Here is a 24,284-nt window from a genome sequence, read left to right on the forward strand (position 1 = left end):
CCTTGCAGAAGACACTCCCCCTTGCTGACTACAAATGGAATCAGCTGTGGATGTAGCTGACATGATCATGATTTAATTCTATGAAATGTCCTCATTGCAACAGACAGGCCAGCACTTGCCCAACCAAACAGGTACCACCAGTTGGCCAAGTTGACACATGAACCTGACCATGACACACTTGCTCAGCAGAAACAAGTTACAGAAAATTGGACCTTTGCCTACTTTCCACTTATAAGAAATGCTCGCAAGATGTTGTTTCTTAAAAATAAAAAAAAAATCACATAAAAGAAGGGGAATTCAATAGCTGGATAAGTAGAAAAAATACTCAATATAATTCTTTAGTTGAAAAACATGTAGTATAGTCTTCAGCAGCTACAAATCTGTTTAGTATAATCACTTCACTCAAGCAGCCTTGGAGTTATTTTCAGCCTAAAGAGCCCTTGTTGAAATAGTTTGGTGTTGGTCTAATCTCAACAACAAGCAAATTTACTCCCTGTTTCCAGAAACCCTCCCATACTCTGCTTCCAGGAATAGAACATCATATGACCAAATATCAGCACCTTCCCCCCTTCTGAAGGACAAAATCAAAGGTCTGAGTGGTCAACAAGGAAAGAAGGGTTTACCAGATAACCTGATATGCTGACCAAACAATGAAACAAATGACTATTACTCAATTTTAATAACTCCTGTGACTTTTACTTGTTTTTTTTTTTTTTTTCTGCTTTCTTCTGGACCTTTTCTATTTCTTTGTCGTTTTGGTTGTAAAAGCCAGAACCACCATTCCCATTATGAACTGGTTTCAGAAAACTTTCTTCCTCCAGTTCTTTAATGAGGCATCTTCAATCAACTCACCTTCTTACCAAAGCCAAGAAACTTGTTTCTCTGTTTAATGGTGGAACAGGCAGGCCTGCCTATATAGGGCTGTGTTTTCCGACACTTACACCTTGAAGGTTACTGTGCACACTCAGGGCAAGATGTCTTTTTGGAAAGACTTGAGAAGAACCAAACTTAACGACAGGCTCTTCTAAAGGTTGTGTATAAACTGTGCTAAGCACTGAAGAAGAACCTTAATACACAACCAATCTATATTATAACCTAAGGTAAGAGGGGGAATCTGACTTTCAGAGTTAGGATATCAAAATAATCAAATGCCCAGACTTCAGTAAAAATCACAAGACATACAAAGAAATAGGAAGAGATGGGCCACACCATGGAAAAAATATAATGAAGGAAGCACACACAATGGAAAAACTAATCAAAGATGTTAAGCCAATTCTCCTAAAATAAATTCAATGAGCTAAAGGAAAACATGGACATAGAACTAAAGAAAATCAAGGAGACTATGCAGGAACAAAAGAAAGAATGATAAATTTTCAGAAGGATCCCCCAAATTTTGGGGTGCAAACAAAAAATGGATATTAAAAACACACTAGATGTATTCAAAAGCAGATATGAACAGGAAGAGAAAGAATCAGAAATCTAAAAGACAGGAGAAGGGGAATCATTCATTCTATTAGGAAGAGCTAATAGAAAAAAGAATGAATAAAAGAACACAAAGCTTAATGGGCCTGTGGGATGGCATAAAACATACCAACATACGTATTAAGGGAGTCACAGAAAGAAAATAGAAATAGAAAGAGACAGAAAGAATATTTGAAGAAATAATGGCCTCATATTTCCCAAATATGAAAAGAAACACATCCAAGAATCCCAATGAACCCAAAGAGGATAAAGTGAAGTAGACCTACCCCAAGGTGTATCATAATGAGAGTGTCAAATAACAAGATAGAGAATTCTGAAAGCAGCAAGAGAAGAGACTTGACATGAAAGAGGTATCTTTAATATGATTAAGTGCTGATTTCTCATCAGAAACCATGGATGTGAGAAGACAGTAATATGACATATTTTAAAGTATTGAATGAAAAAAATTTCCAACCAAGAATTTTCTGACAAAACTGTTCTTCAAAAACTAATGAGGGTGGGCCGCGGTGGCTCAGCGGGCAAAGTGCTTGCCTGCTATGCCGGAGGACCTCGGTTCGATTCCCGGCCCCAGCCCATGTAACAAAAACGGAGAAACAGAATACAATAAAACAAGAAAATGTTTAAAAATGTTTCCCTTTCTTCCTTCCTTCCTTCCTTCTATCCTTCCTTCCTTCTCTCTGTCTTTCCTTTAAAAAAAAAAAAAAAAAAAAAAAAAAAACTAATGAGAGGGCAATGTGACTGTGTAAGTGTGAAAACCTTGTGTCTGATGCTCTTTTTATCTACCTTATCAATAGACAATTAAAACATAAGGAATAAAAATAAATAACAGGGGGAACAAATGTTAAAATAAATTTAGATTGAAATGCTAGTGATCAATGAAGGGGAGGGGTAAGGGTTATGGTATGTACGAATTTTTTGTTTTCTTTTTATTTCTTTTTCTGAATAGGTGCAAATGTCCCAAGAAATGATCATGATGATGAATATGCAACTATGTGATGATACTGTGAATTACTGATTATATATGTAGAACAGAACGATCAAAAGTTAAGAATGTTTGTGTTTGTTTGGTGTTTATTGGTATTTTAAAAAATTTAAAAATTAAAAAAAAAATAGTGAGGGGGGAAAAATTGACCAAAATGTCAGTGTAAGATAGTCCAGGGTTTTCACGCCCCTCCCCCAAAAAATCCTTGGACAACTGTAAAAATCCAGCTGAACCATCTATTCAAAACTCTAGAAAAGACTTGAAGGTTAGCAGTAACTAGATGAGTATCAAATCAAGAAAACTCAAATTAAAACTGGTACAAGAAGCTCATGGCACACTTCTTGTGGCCTCCCCCACACTCTCTACAGTGCAGTGTAAAGTCAGCCTGCGTGCACATCGAAGGTCCCTGGTCCTATTTGGGAGGTAGCAGAGTAACAAACATGCAGAAACTGTGGTACGTGTATGTTGGTGCCAATCTATTATGACACCAGGACACTCTTCTCTGTCTCAGCTTCCCAGAACTTCCCATAAAGACAGAAGCAGCTTAGGAATAGCTAAGGCAATATAACAAACAACTATATCAATATGGCTTGGGGCAGTGAATCGCTGGCTGTAAGACATGAAATACAACTCCTGGGGAGGGAGAAAAGCCTATATCATAGGGAGTAGAAAGGGCATCCTTATTCCTGTCAAAAGGGGAATTCTTAAGGCCATAAACACAAGCCCAGGAAAAGACAAACTCTCAGAAAAGCCAAAGAAGACCCCTCACTTTGGTGTAGCTCTGATCTTCTTAAAAAGAGGGTTACACTCTGAAGGAGAACAAATGCCAACACAGAAGCAATTTGAAAAAAAAACTGTGAGAGGTGTTTTGAGCATTGATTTGGTTATTTTTAGCTCCTGGCAATCAAAGAAATCTCTGTCATATCATCAGTGGATACAACTTAAGAACAGAAAGATTTACGACTATGCCAATATAAACACATTAAAATGTACAGGGTGTAACAAATGATTATAAGTCAAAGGAAAAGGAAATTATGTCTCATTCAAAGAACTAGATAAAAATTCAGAAACAGCCAAAGAAAAACATCTGACTTTGTACACACCTCAATAGCACTTTAAAAAATGATCTTCAATATGCACAAAAAGATAAAGAAAACCCATAAAGGAGTGAGGGAAACAATGTATACAAACATGAGAATCTCAAAAAAAGAGATAGGCATTTTTGATAAAAAACAAAGAAAACTATGGGAGTTGAAGACCTCAATAGTTGAAATGAAAAATTCCCAGAAGGGTTTCCTCAGCAGACTGGAGCTGACAGAAGAAAGAATCAGTGAACTTGTAGACAAGGAAATAAAAGGAGTCTGACTAGGGAGCAGAACAAAAAACTGTTAACAGTGAACACAGATTAAGAATCTTGTGGAACATGATAAAACATACCAATATATGCATAATGGGAGATGCAGAAAGAGAAGAAAGAGAGAAAAGGTTACAAGGAACATTCAAAAAAATAATTACAGAAATCTCCCTAGACAGCAAAAGATAGGAATATTCACATCCAAAAATCTCAGTGAACACAAAATGGGATAAAGTTGAAGAGAAAACGCCCAGACACATAGTAGACAAACTATTGAGGGTAAAGGAAATGGAGAGAGTTCTGAAAGCTATGAGAGAAAAGCAACATATTATATATAAGGGAGTCACAATTATATAAGTGCCATTTCTCACCACAAACCATGGAGTCAAGAAGGCAGTGGGATGAAATACTTAAACAGCTGAGAGGAAATAATTTCCTACCAAGAATTTTACATATGGTGAGACTTTCTTTCAAAAATAAAGGAGTGATTAAGACCTTTCTAGATAAATGAAATCTGAGGCTTTTCATTATGGCTAGACCTGCCCCACAAGCAATGCTAAAGGGAGCTATTCAGAGTAAGGAAATAACAGTAAACAGTGGAGTAAAGAAACAGAAATAAATATCCCTAGTAGAGTTAACCATACGGATAATTAAAAATAACAAAATAATTGTATTTTTGGTATTTAACTATACTTCTTACTTTTCACAGGTGCTAAAATGAAAATACATAAAAGTAATGAAAAATCTAAGGGTTTGGACCAAAAATATATACAGATATAATTTGAAACAAGTATTTAAAAAGGCCAGGGAATGGAGAAGTATAGGAAAAGTGTATGCACATGCTTTTGAAGTTAAATTGTTATCAAATAAAATAGAGTTGTTATATATTGAGGAAGTTAAATTATAAATGCATGAAAAATATATCCAAAAATAAATGAGAAAGATCTAAAAATGTTACAGTACCAGAAATCAAATAAACATGAAAGAAGGCATGAACAGAAGAATTGGGGGTGAAAAAAAAACATAAGCCTGAATAAGAGTAGACAGCAAAATGGTGGAAGAAAGGCTTGCACTATGAATAGTTACTTTAAATGCAAATGGCTTAAAGTTCCCAGTAAAAGGCAGAGATTTGCAGAATGGACATAAAGCATGACCTAACTATATACTGTTTTCAAGAGACTCACCTTAAATTCAAAGACATATGTATGTTCAAACTGAAAATGTGGAAAAAATAAACCATACAAGTAGTAACCAAAAGAGAGCTGGGTTAGTTATACTAATAACAGATAGAATACACTTTAAGTCAAAGGCTACGATGAGGGACAAAAACGTCATTATATACAGATAAAGTTTTCAATTTAACCTAAGGCATACCAATTATAAATACATGTGCACTGAACAGGAGACCCCCAAAATATTTAAAGCAAGTTAAGATGTAGTGGGAGAAACAGACTGTATTAATAGTGGGAAATTTCAATGCACTGCATACAATAATGAATAGGATGCCTAGACAGACGATCAATAAGGAAATACAAGACTTGAGTAACAGTCTAAACCAACTAGATTTAACAGAGATCTATAGAACATTTTACCCAACAGTAGCAGAATGGACATTCTTCTCCAGTTTACATGGGTCTTCTACAGGATAGATCATATGTTAGGTCATATAACAAGTCTCAATGAATTAAAAAATATTGAAATCATGCCATGTATTTCCTCCAACCACAAAATAATTAAGCTAGAAATCAGTAACTGAAGGAGAAATAGAAAATTCACAAATATGTGGAAATTAAACATGTACTTTTAAACAACCAATGGTTCAAAGAGGAAAGCAGAAATGAAATTAGGAAATATCTTGAGGTGAGTGCAAATGAAAGCACACAATCCGAAAACCTATGGGATGCAGGAAAGGAAGTGCTGAGAGGAAATTTATAGTTCTAAATGCTTCCATTAAAAAACAAGAATGAGGGCGGGCCGCGGTGGCTCAGCGGGCAAAGTGCTTGCCTGCTATGCCGGAGGACCTCGGTTCGATTCCCGGCCCCAGCCCATGTAACAAAAACGGAGAAACAGAATACAATAAAAACAAGAAAATGTTTAAAAATGTTTCCCTTTCTTCCTTCCTTCCTTCCTTCTATCCTTCCTTCCTTCTCTCTGTCTTTCCTTTAAAAAAAAAAAAAAAAAAAAAAAAAACAAGAATGATCTCAAATCAGAGATCTAACCTCAAAACTGAAGGACCTAGAACTAGAAGAGCAAATTAAACTCATAGTTAGCAGAAGGAAGGAAATAACAAAGATTAGAGCAGGGATAAAAGAAATATAGAAATTTAAGGGTCAAGAAACCCAAAAGTTGGTTCTTTGAAAAGATCCATAAAATTGACAAAATTTGAGTTAGACATATAAGGAAAAATGAGAGAGAGAGCGCAAAGAATTAAAATGAAAAATGAAAGGGGGGACATTACTACTGACCCCACTAGAAATAAAAGAACTGTGCTGGTTTGAAAGGATGTATTTCCCCTAGAAAAGCCATGTTTTAATCTAAATCCCATTTCATAAAGGCAGAATAATCCCCATTCAATACTGTATGTTTGAAACTGTAATGAGATCATCTCCCTGGAGGTGTGATTTAATCAAGAGTGGTTGTTAAGCGGATTAGGTGACATGTCTCCACCCATTTGGGTGGGTCTTGATAAGTTTCTGGAGTCCTATAAAACAGGAAACATTGAGAAGAGTGAAGCGATTCAGAGACAGCAGAGCAGAATGACATCAGCCAGCGACTTTTGGAGATGAAGAAGGAAAATGCCTCCCAGGGAACTTCATGAAACAGGAAGCCAGGAGAAGAAGTTAGCAGATGACGCCGTGTTCACCATGTGCCCTTCCAGCCGAGAGAGGAACCCTGAACTTCATCAGCCTTCTTGAACCAAGGTATCTTTCCCTGGATGCCTTAAATTGGACATTTCTGTAGACTTGTTTTAATTGGGACATTTTCTCAGCCTTCGAACTGCAAACCAGCAACTTATTAAATTTCCCTTTTTAAAAGTCATTCCGTTTCTGGTATATTGCATTTCGGCAGCTAGCAAACTAGAACAAGGACTATCAGAAGATACATCAACAAATTAGATCACTTGATGAAATGAGCAAATTCCTAGAAATGCACAAACTACATGAACTGAAGAAGAAATAGAAGATGTCAACATACCAATAACAAGGAAAGAGATTGAAACAGTACACATAATCATCCCAGAAATGAAAGACCAGGACCAAATGGCTTCACTGGTATATTTTACCACATATTCTAAGAAAAATTAACATCAATCCTGCTCATACTCTTTCCAAAGACTTTAAAAAGAGGTTACACTTTCCAACTCATATTATGAGGCCAGAAACACCCCAATACCAAAGCCAGACAAATATTTCAAAAGAAAATTACCAATTAGCATACATTATGAATATAGATGCAACAATCCTGAACAAAATACTAGCAAACAAAGCCTATTAAAAGAAATAAACAACACAGGCAAGTGGGATTTATCCCAGGTATGCAAAGGTGGTTCAACATAAAAAAACAATTAATGTAGTACTGTAGCACACCACATTTATAGAGCAAAGGGAAAATTACATGGACATTGCAGCTTATGCAGAAAAGTCATTTGACAAAATTGAGCAACATTCTTGGTTTAAAAACACTCAGAAAACTAGGAATAGTAGTAAAGTTCCTCAGCATACGTGAGAATAAGAAAAACCCAAAACTAATATCATAATCAATGGTAAAATACTGAAATCTTTCCCTCTACTATCAGGAACAAGACAAAGAAATTTGCTGTCATACTGTTAAACAACATTGTGCTGGATATTCTATGCAGAGAAATTAGGAATTAAAAGAAATAAGAGCACTAAATTTGGAAAAAGAAAAGTAAAACCTTCCCTATTTGCAGATGATACAATTCTATATATACAAAATCTGGAAAAATCCACAAAAACTACTGGAACTAATAAATGAATTCAGCAATGTGGTGAGTACAAGATCAACATGCAAAAATTAGTAGTGTTTCTATAAACTACTTATGAACAATTTGAAGAGGAAATCAATAAAAATAATATTTCCAATATCAGCCAAAAGAATTGCATATCTATGAAGATCTAGGAATAAATATATTCATGGATGTAAACACATGTATATGAAAAACTACAAATATTGATTAAAGGAATCAAAGAACACCTACGTAAATAGAAGGGCAGGTAGCGTTCATGGATTTGAAGACTTAAGTATTATTAAGCTGTCAGTTTGACACAAAGTGAATTACAGATTCAATGCAATTTCAATCAAAATTTCAACACCCTTCTTTGGATAAATGTGACTTCATCAAAATTAAAATAATATCCTTTATGCATCGTTCTAGTTTGCTAGCTGCCAGAATGTGATATATCAGAAATAGAATGACTTTTAAATAAAGGAATTTATTACGTTTACAGTTCTAAGGCTGTGAAAATGTAACAATTAAAGCAAGGCTACAGAAATGCCCAAATTTAGGCATGAACAAGAGGTTACCTTCACTCAAGAAAGGCCGATGAATCACTACCCTCCCCCCCGCCACCCCACGTGTCATGACTTCCAGGGATGTAAACCTCCTTGGCAACATGGGACAGAAATCCTAGCATGACCTGGGATTTGCCATCAAGGGATTTAGAAAATCTTCTTGACCAAAAGGGGGAGGAAAGAAATCAGACAAAATAAAGTGTCAGTGGCTGAGAGAGATTTCAAACAGAGTCAAGAAGTTATCCTGGAGGTTATTCTTATGCATTATATAGATACCTCCTTTTTAGTTATTAAAGTGGCTAGGGGGAAGTACCTGAAAGTATAGAGCTGTGTTGCAGGAGCCATGTTTCTTAAGATGATTGTATAAGATATAGGTTTTGCAATGTGACTGTGTGATTGTGAAAACCTTTGTCTGATGTCCTTTTGTCTACAGTATGGACAGATGAGTAAAAAAATTTGGATAAGAAATAAACAAATAATAGGGGGAACCAAGGTTAAAACAAATGGAGTAGATTGAAATACTAGTGGTCAATGAGAGGGAGGGGTAAGGGGTATGGCATGTATGAGCTTTTTGTTTTCTTCTTTCTTTTGCTGGAAAGATGCAAATGATAAAAAAAGTGATCATGGTGATGAATACACAACTATGTGATGATATTGTGAGCCATTGGTTGTAACCATGTCAAGAATGTTTGTATGTCAAGAATATTTGTATGTTTCTTATTTGTTTACAATAAATATATTTTAAAAATAAATTTAAAAAAAAGGAAGGCTGATGAAGTTCAGGGTTTCTCTTTCAACTGAAAGTCACATGGTGAGTATGGTAAAGTCTGCTAGCTTTCTCTCCAGGCTTCTTATTTCATGAAGCTCCCGCAGAGGCATTTTCCTTCATCTCCAAAGGTCTCTGGCTGTGTGGGCTCTGTAGCTCTTTCCAAAATGGTTCCCTCTTAAAGGGCTCCAGTAAGCAACCCCACCGTGAATGGGTGGAGACACACCTACATGGAAATCATCTAATCAAAAGTTACTGCCCACAATTCGGTGAGTCACATCTCCATGGATAATTTAAAAACTCCCACCCAGCAATACTGAATGAAGATTAAAGGACATGGCTTTTCTGGGGACCACAAATTCAAACAGGCACCTGCATTTAAAGACTTTACCATGAAAAGTATGAAAGTATAAAGATAACTGGAGAATGAGAGAAACTATTTGGAACAATATATCTGTTCAAGTTTTAATACCTAGAATATAAAAAGGAACTCTAAATCTCAACAATGAAAAGATAGACAATCCAACTTAAAAATGGCCAAAAGACTTGAAAAGATATTTCTCCAAAAAAGATATACAACTGGCTAACAAGTACATGAAAAGATGGTCAACTATTTAGTCATTAGGGAAATGCAAATCAAACCCACAATGAAATACCATCTCACACCCACCAGAATGTCTACTATCAAAAAAAAGGAAAATAATAAATGGTGAGGATGTTGTGGAATATCAGAACTCATTCATTGTTGATGGGAAAGTGATATCACTTACCCCTGTGGAAAAGAGTTTGAGGGTTATATAATTTTAATGTTGAATTACCATATGTCATGGTTAGGTTCATGTGTCAACTTGGCCAAGTGGTGGTACCTCTTTGATTGGGCAAGTGCTGGCCTGTCTGTTGCAATGAGGACATTTCATAGAATTAAATCATGATCATGTCAGCTACATCCACAGCTGATTACGAGTGTCTTCTTCAATGAGTAATGCTTAATTTGATCACTGGAAGCCTTTTTAGGAGGATTCAGAAGAGACAGGCTCTTCCTGTCTCGGCTGGTGAGCCTCTCCTATGGAGATCGTCCAGACCCTCCATCGGAATTGTCAGCTTCACAGCCTGCCCTGTGGATTTTGGACTCTGCATTCTCACACTCATGTGAGACACTTTTATAAATTTTATATTTGCGAGTGTTCCCTGTTGATTCTGTTTCTCTAGAGAACCCTAACTAATACATCTTGGTATCAGGAGTGGTTCTTAAGAAACAGAATCTTAAAAACAGGCTTTTATGAATGGTTTTCTACTCTGACTGTACTCAAAGACACTAAGGACTCTGATTCCCATAATCAAAATGACGCTCTTTGGAAAGACCATAATTGGAAAATTGGTGACAAAGAGGTCTGGGGAAGAAGTATGTGGATAGACCTTTCTGAGGGGGCTAAAAACATGAAGATATTTGTGTCCCATGTGAATGCGCACCAGAGGGTGACTTCAGCAGAGGAAGGTTTTAATAATCAAGTGGATAAGGTGACCTGTCCTGTGAAAACCAGTCAGCTTCTTTCCCCAGCAACTCCTCTCATTGCCCAATAGGTTCATGAACAAAATGGTCATGATGGTAGGGATGGAGGTTATGCATGGGCTCAGCAACATGGACTTCCTGTCACCAAGGCTGACTTGGCTACAGCCACTGCTGAGTGCCAAATCTGCCAGCAGCAGAGACCCATACTCAGCCCCCAATATGGCACCATTCCCCGAGGTGACCAGTCAATTATGTGGTGACAGGTTGATTACATGGGACCACTTCCTTCATGGAATGGGCAGGGATATGTTCTAACTGGAATAGGCACATACTCTGGATATGGTTTTGCTTCCCCTGCATGCAATGCTTCTGCCAAAAGTACCATCTGTGGGCTTACAGAATGCCTTAACCATCGTCATGGTATTCCACGTAGCATTGCTTCTGATCAAGGAACATACTTCACAGCAAATGAATGTGGGAATGGGCAAATGCTCATGGAATTCTCTGGTCTTACCATGTTCCCCATCATCCAGAAGCAGCTGGATTGATAGAATGGTGGAATGGCCTTTTGAAAACTCAATTACGGTGCCAACTAGGTAGCAATGCCTTGAAAATCCGGGGTAATGTTCTCCATGAAGCTGTATATGCTTAGAATCAGCATCGGCTGTATGGTGCTATTTCTCCCATAGCCAGGATCCATGGGTCCAGGAACCAAGGGGTGGAAATGGGAGTGGTATCACTCACTATTACCCCTAGTGATCCACTAGGAAAATTTTTGCTTCCTGTCCCTGTGACCCTGAGCTCTGCTGGTCTACAAGTTTTAGTTCCAAAAGGGGGAGTGCTTCCACCAGGAGAAACAACAATGATTCCACCGAACTGGAAGTTAAGACTGCCACCTGGTCACTTTGGGCTACTTATGCCACTGGATCAACAAGCCAAGAAGGGGATTACATTGTTGTCTGGGGTGATTGACCCTGACTATCAGGGGGAAGTAGGACTGCAATTACATAATGGAGGTAAAGAAGGGTTTTCTTGGAATATAGGAGATCCCCTAGGGCATCTTCTAGTATACCATGCCCTATGATTAAAATCAATGGAAAACTGCAACAACCCAACCCAGGCAGGACTACCAATGGCTCTGAAACTTCAGGATTGAAGATTTGGGTCACCACACCAGGCAAAGAACCATGGCCAGCTGAAGTGCTTGCTGAGAGTAAAGGGAACATGGAATGGGTAGTGGAAGAAGGTAGTGATACATATGAACTTCAACCACATGATCAGTTACAGAAACAAGGACTGTGATGCTGTTCTGTTCATGTTATACTATTTAAGTTGTAAAATATCAAGTTTAAGAATGAATATTACCCAAGGATTTGCACCCTATTCTGGAGAGATTTAATGTGTTTCCAGTTATATGCAGGACAGTTGAGTATTGTTAGGTGAAAAAAAAAATGCATGTTTTTTTTTTTAATTTAGAAATTTGGTATGGTTTAAGGTGGTATGTATAGCTGCCAAGTTGACAAGGGGTGGACTGTCATGATTAGGTTCATGTGTCAACTTGGCCAAGTGGTGGTACTGTTTGTCTGGTTGGGCAAGTGCTGGCCTGTCTGTTGTGATGAAGACATTTCATAGAATTAAATCATGATCATGTCAGCTGCATCCACAGTTGATTACTTTTGTAATCAGCCAAAGGGGAGTGTCTTCTGCAATGAGTAATGCTTAATCTGATCACTGGAAGCCTTTTAAGGAGGATTCAGAAGGGACAGGCTCTTCCTGTCTCAGCTGGTGAGCCTCTCCTATGGAGTTCTTCCAGACCCTCCATCAGACTCATCAGCTTCACAGCTTGCCCTGCAGATTTTGGACTCTGCATTCCTGTGGTCATGTGAGACACTTTTATAAATTTTATATTTGCGAGTGTTCCCTGTTGATTCTGTTTCTCTAGAGAATCCTAACTAATATACCATACTATGTGGCAATCTGACTTCTGGGTGTAAATCAAAAGAATTCAAAGGAGGGACTCAAGGAGATATTTGCACACCAGTGGTCATAGCAGCAACAATCAAAAGAAGGGACCCTAGTGTCCATCAACAGAAGAATAACCAAAATTTTATATACATACAGTTGGCTATTGTTCAGCTGTAAAAAGGAATGACATTTTGATACATGCTAGAACATGGGTGAGCCTTGAGGACAACATGTTATTGAAATTAGCCACCCACTAAAGGGTAAATATTTTATGATCTCACTTATGTGATATAATTAGAATAAACAAATTCACACAGCCAGAAAATAGAATATAGTTTACCAGGGACAAGATGAGGGCAAGGAATGGTCACTTAATGCCTAATTGGTACAGTTTCTGTTTGGGGTGTAAGAAAAGTTTTAGTAATTGATGGTGGTTTTCAGAGTACAACATTGTGAATGTAATGAACAACATTGAATTATATATTTGAAAGTTGTTAAGATGGGAAATTTTATGTTGTATATATCTGTCATGTTCAGGTTCATGTGTCAAACTGGCCAGGTGGTGGTGCCCATTTATCTGTTTGGGCAAGTGCTAGCCTGTCTGTTACTATGAGGACATTTTATAGAATTAAATCATGATCAGTTGGCTGCATCCATAGCTGATTGCATTTGTAATCGGCCAAGGGGAGTGTCTTCTGCAATGAGTGGCATTTAATGTAATCACTGGAAGGCTTTTAAGGAGGATTCAGAAGAGACAGTCTCTCTTCCTACTTTGGCTGGCCTGCTTCTCCCACGGAATTCATCCAGAACCTTCATTGAAGTCATCAGCTTCACAGCCTTCCCTACAGATTTTGGACTCTACGTCCCCACGGTTATGTGAGACACTTTTATACATTTTATATCTATGGATATTTCCTGCCGATTCTGTTGCTCTATAGAAACCTAGCTAATAAAGCTTGGTAACGAGAGTGGGGTGGCTCTTAAGAAACAGAATCTTAAAAATGGGTTTTTATGATTGTTTTTCTACCCTGACTGGACTCAGAAGCACTAAGGACTCTGATACCCGTAATCCAAATGATACTGCCAATCCACGGGGTGAGTTGGCAAAGGAGATAGTCAAAATATCACCATTGGATTCTTCTAATGCTTTGCTTGTATGAAGCCAGGGGATAATGTTTTTGACACCTTTACGGAGTTTTGTGGAAATTGGAGGTATAGAGATGTTGGCTGGTTGTTGTTAGATACACCGTATACTTTAATGAGTGAAAAGGATGGACTCATGCCTTCAAATGAGAAGCTCACACACCATCTGACAGATGTAAATGTTTCTATGAGTGCCCTGAAGGAAAATCTTGTTTCCTGCAGCCATAGACTTGAGATCTCTGAAAATCAGATTCAGAATCTTATTGTTAGAGTAGCAACTATACAACATAAACTGAAATCTCATTCTTGCATGGTGTCTGCTGTTTAAGTGAAGGCATTGATCAGAAAGGAGTGGGACCCTGAAAAATGGGATTGGTGTCATATGGATTGATAATGATGTCCGTGGAGAGGTTGAAATCCTAGGTCATGCTGAGTCTTCTCTAAATAATCCTGTAATAGTCTGCCCTGAGGACATAGCCACCCCACCTCTAGCCTGCCCTGAGGAGTTGGCCACCCAACTTCCATCTGAAGGGATTAGCCCTAGAGTGACTAATCTTGCTTCACCAGATGAAACTGCAAATGAATGCCCTGAAGCAAATGGCTTAGAAGATACTTCTAATTCCTTTCATGACCCACCTCCATCCCCCTCATTTATTGATATGGAGATTCTGCATTCAGTGTTATAGCTTGAGGGATCAGAAAAGGCATCAAGAGTTTGGATCGTTGGCTGAAACATGGATCAAAAGGTGGCTGGTATTACCAGAGGTTGAAATGCCAGACCTGCCCTGGTATAATGTAGATGAGGGGATCCAGAGGCTTAGAGAGATTGGAATGGTAGAGTGGATTTACCTTCTGCCTGAGTTCAGGAACAAGATAAGGATGTCTGATTTAAACACTGCTATCCAACATGTCCTTCTCTAGTTTGCGAGAGAAATTAGAGAAGAGAAAGAAATTGAAGCCAGTCACTTGAAAAAGGAATAAATAAAATTATTTCTATTCCTAGATATGATCCTTATATAGAAAATTCCAAGACATCCAGAAGAAAACTACTAGACTTAATAAATGAATTCAACAAAGTTGCAGACTACAAGACTAACATGAAAAAAACAGTTGTGTTTGTACAAACCAGCAAAGAATATTCTCAAATGGAAATTAAAAAACAAACAAATAATTCCAGTCACAGTAGTTCCCAAAGGAATAAATACTTTTGAAAAATTTTAATCAAGGAGTTGAAAAATACACAACTTTGCTGAAAGAAATTAAAGACCTAAATAAAAGGCCAGGCATCCTTTGATCTTGGATAGAAATGCTTGATATTATCAAGACATCAGTATCACCCAAAAATATCTAGCGATTCAATGCAATGCCTATCAAAATGCCTATAGCCATTTTGCATAAATGGCAAAGTCAATTCTCAAATTTACATAGATTTGTAAGGGGTCCTAAATAGTGAAGTCAATATCACAAAGAACAAAATTGGAGGTCTCACTCTTCCAGCTATCAATAAACTCTACAAAGTTGCAGTAATGAAAAACAGTGTGGTACTAATATAAGGATGGACATATGCATCAATTGAATAGACTTGGATGCTTAAAAATAAGTCCAAACATCTATGGCCAACTGATTTTTGAGAAAGGTGCAAAGTACTTTATTTGGGGAAAAAATACACTCTTCAAGGTGTGGGGAAATCTGTATATCAACATAGAAAACAAGGAATTTGGATCTCTAACTCGAACTGTACCCAAAAATTAACTCTAAATGGAACAAAGATATAAACATATGAGATAAAACCTAAATTACCTAGGAGAAAATATATAGGCAGTCCTTGATAACCTTGGGTTTGTTTTACTTCTTAGATATGGCACACAGCCCCAATAATAAAACAAAAAATTACAAAAAAAAAGTGCTGTATGAAATTTTAAAATTTGCCCAATCAAAGGGCAACATGAAGAAAGTTGAAATATGAGTCTATTAGTCAGGGGTCTCTAGAGAAACAGAACCGAAAGGAGACACCTGTAAATATGAGATTTATAAAGGTGTCTCATGCAACCATGGGAATGGAAGAATCCAAAATCTGCAGGGCAGGCTGTGGAGCTGGCAACTCTGATCAAGGATCTTCACAAACTACAAAGTAGAGGCTTGCTGGGTGAAAGCAGTGAAAATTCTCTCTTCTTCTTTAAAAGTCTTCAACTCATTGGATCAAATCCAACTGATCGGATTATCTTGGTTAAGGGAGAAGCACCCAGAGGTGATCATAGATGTAATCAGACACAGCTGCAATCAAATGGCTGATGATAATAAACCAGCCTTCTGCCATATCAACTAGCCACAAAATATCCTTGCAGTAATGGTTAGGCCAGTGCTTGCCTGATCAGAAAACTGGGCATCATCACCTGGCAAAGTTGACACCAGAACCTAACCATCACAGTTCACTCCTTGTCAACTTGGCAGCTATGCACATCACCTTGAAAGATGCTTAATTTCTAAATAGAACACAATAACAGACATATGCTTCACCTAACAACACTCAACTGTCCTGTGTACAAGCAGAAATGCACTAAATTTCTCCAGAATAGGGTGCGAGTCCTTAGGTAATATTCACTCTTAAACTTGATATCCTACAACTTAAATACAATAAAATGAACAATACAAATTATGTCATATGATAAAAGGAAAACAAGACGTTTGCTTTATGTATAAATACAAACATACCCTAACAAAAGAGGAAGGAAATATTCATACCATCACAGCCCTCATTTCTGTAACTGGTCATGTGGTCATAGTTCATATTTATCACTACCTTCTACTACTACCCATTCCATGTTCCCTTTACCCTCAACAAGCACTTCAGCTGGCCACAGTTCTTTGCCTGTTGGGGTGACCCAAACCTTCATTCCTGAAGCTTCTGGGCTGTTGCAGTTTTCCATCGACTTTGATCACAGGGCATGGTAGTAATAAGAGATGCCCTAGGGGATCCCCTGTATTCCAGGAAAACTCTTCTTTACTTCCATTGTAAATGCATTCCTATTTTCCCTTGATAGTCAGGATCCTCTTCTTTGCCTGTTGATTCAGAAGCATGAGAAGCCCAAAGTGGCCAGGTGAAATTTTAACTTCCAGTTCAATGGAATCATTGTGTCTCCTGGTATGAGCACTCCTTGTTTTGGAACTAAGACCTGTAGACCAGCAGAGCTTAAGGTTTCATGGACAGGAAGCAAAAAATTTTCCAGTGAATCACTAGGGGTGATAGTGAGTGGTGCTACTCCCATTTCCACCCTTTGATTCCTGGACCTGTGAATCCTGGCTTTGGGCGAAACTGCACCATAGAGGTGGATGCTGATTCAAAGCATATACAGCCTCCTGGAGAACATTGCCCAGTCCTGCAAGGTATTCATAATTGGGTGTTCAAAAAACCATTCCACTGTTCTATCAGCATAGCTGTCTTTGGATGATGAGGAAGATGGTAAGAGCAGAGAATTCCATGAATATGTGCCCATTACTGCACTTCATTTGCTGTGAAGTAGGTTCCATGAATAGAAGTAATGCTGGGTGGAATACTGCATGATGGTGCAAAAGGAATTCCGTAAGTCCACAGATGGTAGTTTTGGTGGAAGCATTGCTTGCAGGTACGGTGAGCCCATATCCAGAGTTTGTGAATATTCCAGATAGAAAAATCGCTGTCCCTTCCAGGATGAAAGTGGTCCAATGTAAGGCTGATCACTCTGGGGAATGGAGCCATATTAGGGGGTGAGTGTGGGTCTCTGCTGCTGGCAGATTAGCACTCAGCCATGGCCATGGCCAGGTTGGCCTTGATAAATAGAAGTCCATGTGAATGAACCCTCCATCCCTACCACCACGACTACTTTGTTTATGAGCCCATTATGCAAAGGCAGGAATGGCCGGGGAAAGAGGATGACTTGTATCCACTGAATGGGTCATGTTATCCAGTTGTTTAATAAAACTTTACTCTGCTGAATTTACCCTCTTGTGAGCATTCACATGGGGCATAAATGTCTTCATGTTCTTTGTCCACTCAGAAAGGTCTATCCACATACTCTTCCCCAGACCTCTTTGTCACCAGTTTTTCAATTATACCCCTTATAAGTCCCAGACCTTTCAGCCAAATCATTAGCAGCAGCATATGAGTCAGTATACAAATGTACCTCTGGCCAGTTTTCCTTCCAAGTAAAATGAACGACGAGGTGCACTGCTTGAAGTTCCACCTACTGGGAGGATTCCCCCTCACCACTGTCTATTAAGGACTTTCCAGAAAAGGATTATAGTGCTGCAATTGTCCACCTCTGAGTGGTTCCTGTATATCATGCAGAAACATCTCTAAACAAGGCCCAAGTTTTCTCTTCCTTAGTTAACTGAATGTAAGGAATTTCCCTAGAGGCCATAGCTCTGGTCTGGGAAAGAGAAGGTAATGTGGCAGGAGTGGAGGCTATGTGCATTTGGGCAACTTCCTCATGTAACTTACTCTTGTGCCTTCAGGACCTTCTCAAGCCCTCTCTTATATACCATTTCTAGTTTATGATGGATTGCTGATGTGCATGCCCAAATTTTGTCTTGGTTTGTCAGATAATACTCGGCTCATGACAGGCGACTCAGGTCTCATGGTAGCTTGGTAGCCCATGGTTAAGCATTCAGTCTCTAATAAGGCCTAGTAGCAGGCTAAAAGCTGTTTCTCAAAAGGAGAGTAGTTACCTGCAGAGGATGGTAAGGATTTGCTCCAAATCCTAAGGGTCTGAGTTGTAATTCTCCTATAGAAGTCTGCCAAAGGCTCCAAACAGCATCCATATTTGCCACTGACACTTCCAGAACAATTGAATCTTCTGGATCATATAGCCCAAGTGGCAGAGCAGCTTGAATCTCAGCCTGGACCTGTCACAGAGCCTCTTCTTGTTTTGGTTCTTGCTCAAAACTAGCTGCTTTCCTGGTCACTTGGTGTTCTAGTTTGCCAGCTGCTGGAATGCAATATACCAGAAATGGAATGGCTTTTAAAAGGGGGAATTTAATGAGTTGCTAGTTTACAGTTCTAAGGCCAAGAAAATGTCCCAATTAAAACAAGTCTATAGAAATGTCCGATTGAAGGCATCCAGGAAAAGACAACTTGGTTCAAGAAGGCCGATGAAGTTCAGGGTTTCTCTCTCAACTGAGAAGGCCCATGATGAACACAGTCAGGGCTTCTCTATCAGCTGGAAGGGCACATGGCGAACACGGCATCATCTGCTAGCTTTCTCTCCTGGTTTCCAGTTTCATGAAGCTCCCAGGGAAGTGTTTTCCTTCTTCATCTCCAAAGGTCGCTGGCTCGTGGACTCTACTTCGTGGTGTTGCAGCATTCTCTGCTCTCTCTGAATGTCTCATTCTCCAAAATGTTTCCTCTTTTATAGGATTTCAGAAACTAATCAAGACCCACCTGAATGGTGGAGACATGTCGTCACCTAATCCCGCTTAACAACCACTTGATTACATCACTTCTCCAGGGAGATGATCTAATTACAGTTTCAAACATACAATGCTGAATAGGGATTAGAAGACATGGCTGCCTTTTCAAAATGGGATTAGGATTAAAACATGGCTTTTCTAGGAGACATATATCCTTTCAAACCAGCACACTTGGTAAATGGGCCAGAGTAGCATACCGAAATGTAGAATATGTTGTCTCCAAAGCCAAAGAGGTCAACAAGGCCTTGTGCCTCTTTTACAGTCATAGGAGAGGCCAGATGCAACAGTTTATCCTTCTACTTTAGAAGGGATATCTTGACATGCCACAGAACACTGGACATTTCACTGAAGTAGAAATTTTTATTGGGTTCATCTCCCATTCTCTGACATGCAAATGCCTTACCAATAAGTCTAGAGTAGTTGCTACTCCTTGCTTACTAGGTTCAATCAACATATCGTGAATATAATGTACAAGTGTGATGACTTGTGGGAGGGACAAACAATCAAGTTCCCTGCAGACAAGATTATGACATAGGGCTGGAGAGCTCATATACCCCTGAGATAGGACAGTGAAGATATACTGCTTACCTTGCCACCTGAATGCAAACTGTTACTGGCGGTCCTTACTGGCATTTATTGGGAAAAAGCATTTGTCAGATCAATAGCTGCATATCAGGTATCAGAGGACATGTTGATTTTCTCAAGAAATGATACCACATCTGGAACAGCAGCTGCAATTGGAGTTACCACCTGGTTAACTTTACGATAATCCACTGTCATCCTCCAAGATCCTTCAAGTCCTTGAGTGGCAGTAATCTCTGCAATTCCTCCCAGAATCTGATATTGCTTCTTATTTATGATTTTGCCAGATAGGAGCAGTTCTATTGGGTTCCACTTGGCCTTTCCTACCATAGCAGCCCTCATTCCACTAGTCAGAGCACCAATGTGAGGATTGTGCCAGAAGCTGAGTATGTCTGTTCCAATTATGCATTCTACAACTGGGGAAATGACCACAGAATGGGTCCAGGGACTCATTGGACCAACTGTGAGATGAACCTGCAATAGAACTCAATCAATCACCTCACCTCCATAAGCTCCTATTTGGACTGAAAGACCAAAGTGACATTTTAGTTCTACTGCATTTAGTGTCACTTCTGAGCCAATGTCTATAACCCCCAAATATCTGATCATTTTCTTTTCCCCAATGCACAGTCACCCTGGTAAAAGTCTGTAGGTCTCCTTGGGGAAGCCTGGGAGGAAGGTTAACAGTGTAAATTTTGGCAGTGTAACAAAGTCCTTCTCCAAGGGTACCTAGCCCTCCCCACATTCAAGGGGCTCTGAGTTTGTAAGCTGTCTCAAGTCTGGGAACTGATTAAGGGGTCATGACTCTGTTTTTGTAATTCAAGTTAGAATTCTGTTCACTTGACTTAGAATTTTGCTTATATAGCTCAAACAGGAAATTTTCAGACTGCACATCTATTTACTTCTAGGAACACCATGATCTACTGGACAATGCGACAAGTTTCTGCAAGTCAAGATTATTCTGAGTGCTGCTTTGAGCCTGCTGTCCATTATGGTGACCACACCCACCTTGTCTATGGTGATCACCTGTCACCACATGGCTTCTGCTAACTCAGGATCTGATCATCCCCATTGTGCTTAAGGATTCCAGCTCAGTGACATTTCCCAAAGTAATATATGGCCTACAGAGAAGGGTGACCACAGAGCTCTTCAGGGACAATGGATCTAGTCTCACAAATTTATTTCTCAAAGTTCTGGTGATAGATGTGTCCTCTGACATTCCCGAGGTGTGTGAGCAGGTCTTCCATGATGAATCTACTCTAACATTCCAAACTCTCTAAGCCTCTGGATCCCCTCATCTACATTATACCAGGGCAGTTCAAAGGCATTTTGACTTCAGATAATGTCAGCCACATTTTGATCCATTTTTCGGTCAATCATCCAAACAAATTTATGTTAATGCCTTTTCTAACTCCTTGAACTACAACACTGAATGCAGAATATCTGATCAGAACCCAGGGTTTTCATGTTCCCATTGCCATCATTACTGAGCCATATGTCCCCATCCCAAGTTTCTGGATCCCATTATTTTCCAAAGCCCTTTTTTTTAATAGCAGACACCCTGCAAAGTTGAGATTTTAGTTTACATAGTAAATCTGCTACTCATACAATGAGGCTCTGTGTCTTGTCTTCGAAGATCTCAAATCTGCAACCACAGGAAATAAGATTTTCCTTCAGGGCACACATGGAAACTTCTACAACTTTCATGTGCTTAAGTTGCAAATTTGAAGCCTTAAGCTCATCCCTTTCCTCATAACTGTATCCAGCATATCTAACCACCATTATGAAACCATTTAATTCTACAAAACTCCATTAAGGTGTCAAAAACACTCTCACCCAGAGCCTTGTTTCATATACGCATAGTATGAGTAGAATCAAATGGTGATACTTTGTGTATCTCTATTGCCAACTCATCCTATGGACTGTCAGTGGCATCTTGATTATTGGAAACAGAGTCATCAGTGCCTTTGAGTCTAATCAGACTAGAAATCCAATTGTAAAAACCCTTTTTTTTTTTATACATGGGCAGGCACTGGGAAATGAAGCCGGGTCTCTGGCATGGCAGGCAAGAACTCTGCCACTGAGCCACCATGGCCCACCCTGTAAAAACACATTTTTAAGACTGTTTCTCAAGAACCACTTCTGGCAACAAACTGTATGAGTCAGGGTTTTCTAGAGAAACAGAATCAACAGGAGCGATCTGTAAATATGAGATTTATAAAGGTGTCTCAGGTAACCATGGGAATGGAAGATTCCAAAATCCATAGGGCAGGCTGTGAAGCTGACAACTCTGATCAAGGGCTTCAATGAACTCTACAGGGGAGGTTTGTTGACTGAATAAGCAGTGAAAATTCTCTCTTCCTTAAAAGTCTCCAATAGATTGGCTCAAGCCCAACTGATGGCATTATCTGACTAAGTTGGCACCAGAACTAACCATCACAACAACCTACAGAGTGGAGATAATATTTCCTAACCATATACCTGATAAAAATATAATATCCATAATATATAAAGAACTGTTACATGGAAAAACAAAAAATAAATAACCCATTTAAATATGGGAAAGAACTTGAATAGATATTTCCTCCAAGGAAGATGTACAAATGGCCAATGATCACATGAAAAGATGCTCGACATCATTGGTCATCAGGGAAATGCAAATCAGAATCATAATAAGACTTCATTTCAGGCATATTATGGTGGTTATTATTTGAAAAACAACCAGAAAATAGTAAGTATTTGCAATGATGTGGACACATAAAAACAATTATGAATTGCTGGGAGTACTGTAAAGTGGTACAGCCACTGTAGAAATCAGTTTGATGGTTCCTTAGATGAAGAAAATAGAATTACTTTATGACTCATCAATCCCACCTCTGCATATATACCCCAAAGATTTGAAGACAGGGACTCAGATATACAACACTGTTTAGGCAGCATTATTCACAATAGCAAAAATGCAGAACCAGTCCATCAACAGATAAATGGATCAATCAAATGTGTTATATACACACAACGGAATATTATTCAGCTTTAAAAAGGAATGAAGTAGGACTTCCAGGAATATGGCTGAATAGGGAGTTACAGGGCTTACTTCTTTCCAAGAATAACAGCTAGGTATGGACAGCAGCTGTCCAAAGCCAAGGTTTGGAGGTGCCAGTGATCAGAGGAAGTATGGTACAGCACCCAGGAAAGTGCAGGATGAAGAGAGAAAGGAACTGCATTTAGAGAGTGTAAGTAACTCCCTAAGCCCTGGCTCCTGACACCTATTCCCCACTCCTGGGGCAAACAGCTTCCAGCTGTCCAGTCCCTGCCAGGTAGAGGCAGAATGAGAGGGCCACAGATGTTCACTTTCTCAAGAACAGGGTGAGTTACTGTTCAGCATTGTTCCAGCTTTTGGCCAGTAAATTTAGACTATGGGGTCCCACAGTTTTAAAAGCCCCATTGGGTGCTTCTGTGCCAATGTGTTGATCCACATCAGGGAGTCAGCAGAGAGATTAGTACAGCCTGCCTTCTGATGGAGGAAGGGAATAGTTTGCCAAGGAGCTGGGCAGGACAGGGAAGTGCACCCTTGGAAAGCAGAATTAAAAGCAATTTGGCATATTTACCTGACACTCTCCCAAAGGCCCTGTGGAAATAATGTGTACTGCCTTCATGAGATCCTGGTGCTGCTTTGCTTGGGTAATACTGATGAACCAAGTTCAAAGAAGAGTAGTGACACATAGTCAAACATCAGCAAAATCTTAAACAAGAGAAAGAATCTGACCTTCCTGGCAAATCCATCAAGACAATCCAATGCTAGATACATACTAAGGAAGATGAAGATTTGGCTAAGTCAAAGGGGGAAATTACAAAGTCAGAGGAGATACAGAATCTGGAACAAGTAATCAAAGATGTTCAAACAAATTTCCTAAATCAATTCAAAGAGATGGCTAAAGAGATAGAAGATATTAAAAAGGTACTTCATGAGCATACAGACAAATTTGAAAGCATGCAAGAAAAATAACAGATGGTATGAGAATGAAAGGTACAATAGAAGAGATTAAAAATAAACTAGAAGGGGCGGGCCATGGTGGCTCAGCAGGCAGAGTTCTCGCCTGCCATGCCAGAGACCCAGGATCGATTCCCGGTGCCTGCCCATGGAAACAAAAACAAAAACAAAAACCTTAGAGGCATAAAAAAGCAGACTTGAAGAAGCAGAAGAAAGGATCAGTGAGCTAGAAGACAGAGCATGCAAATTAAAAGAGACAAAAGAATAAATAGAGAAAAGAATGGGAAAAATTGAGCAGGGTCTTGGAATTGATTGAGAACAAAGTACACAAACATACATGTCTGGAGTGTCCCAGAAGGAGAATAGAAGGGAAAGGGGCAGGAATATTATTGAGGAAATAATGGTGAAAAATTTCCTAACACTAATAAAACACATACATATCCATGTCTGAGAAGAAAAATGTACTCCAAACTGAATAAATCAGAATAGACTTCTCCGAAACACTTGCTAATAAGAATGTCAAATAGCAAA

Source organism: Tamandua tetradactyla, chromosome X, assembly GCF_023851605.1.
Source record: "Tamandua tetradactyla isolate mTamTet1 chromosome X, mTamTet1.pri, whole genome shotgun sequence".
Lineage (NCBI taxonomy): Eukaryota > Metazoa > Chordata > Mammalia > Pilosa > Myrmecophagidae > Tamandua > Tamandua tetradactyla.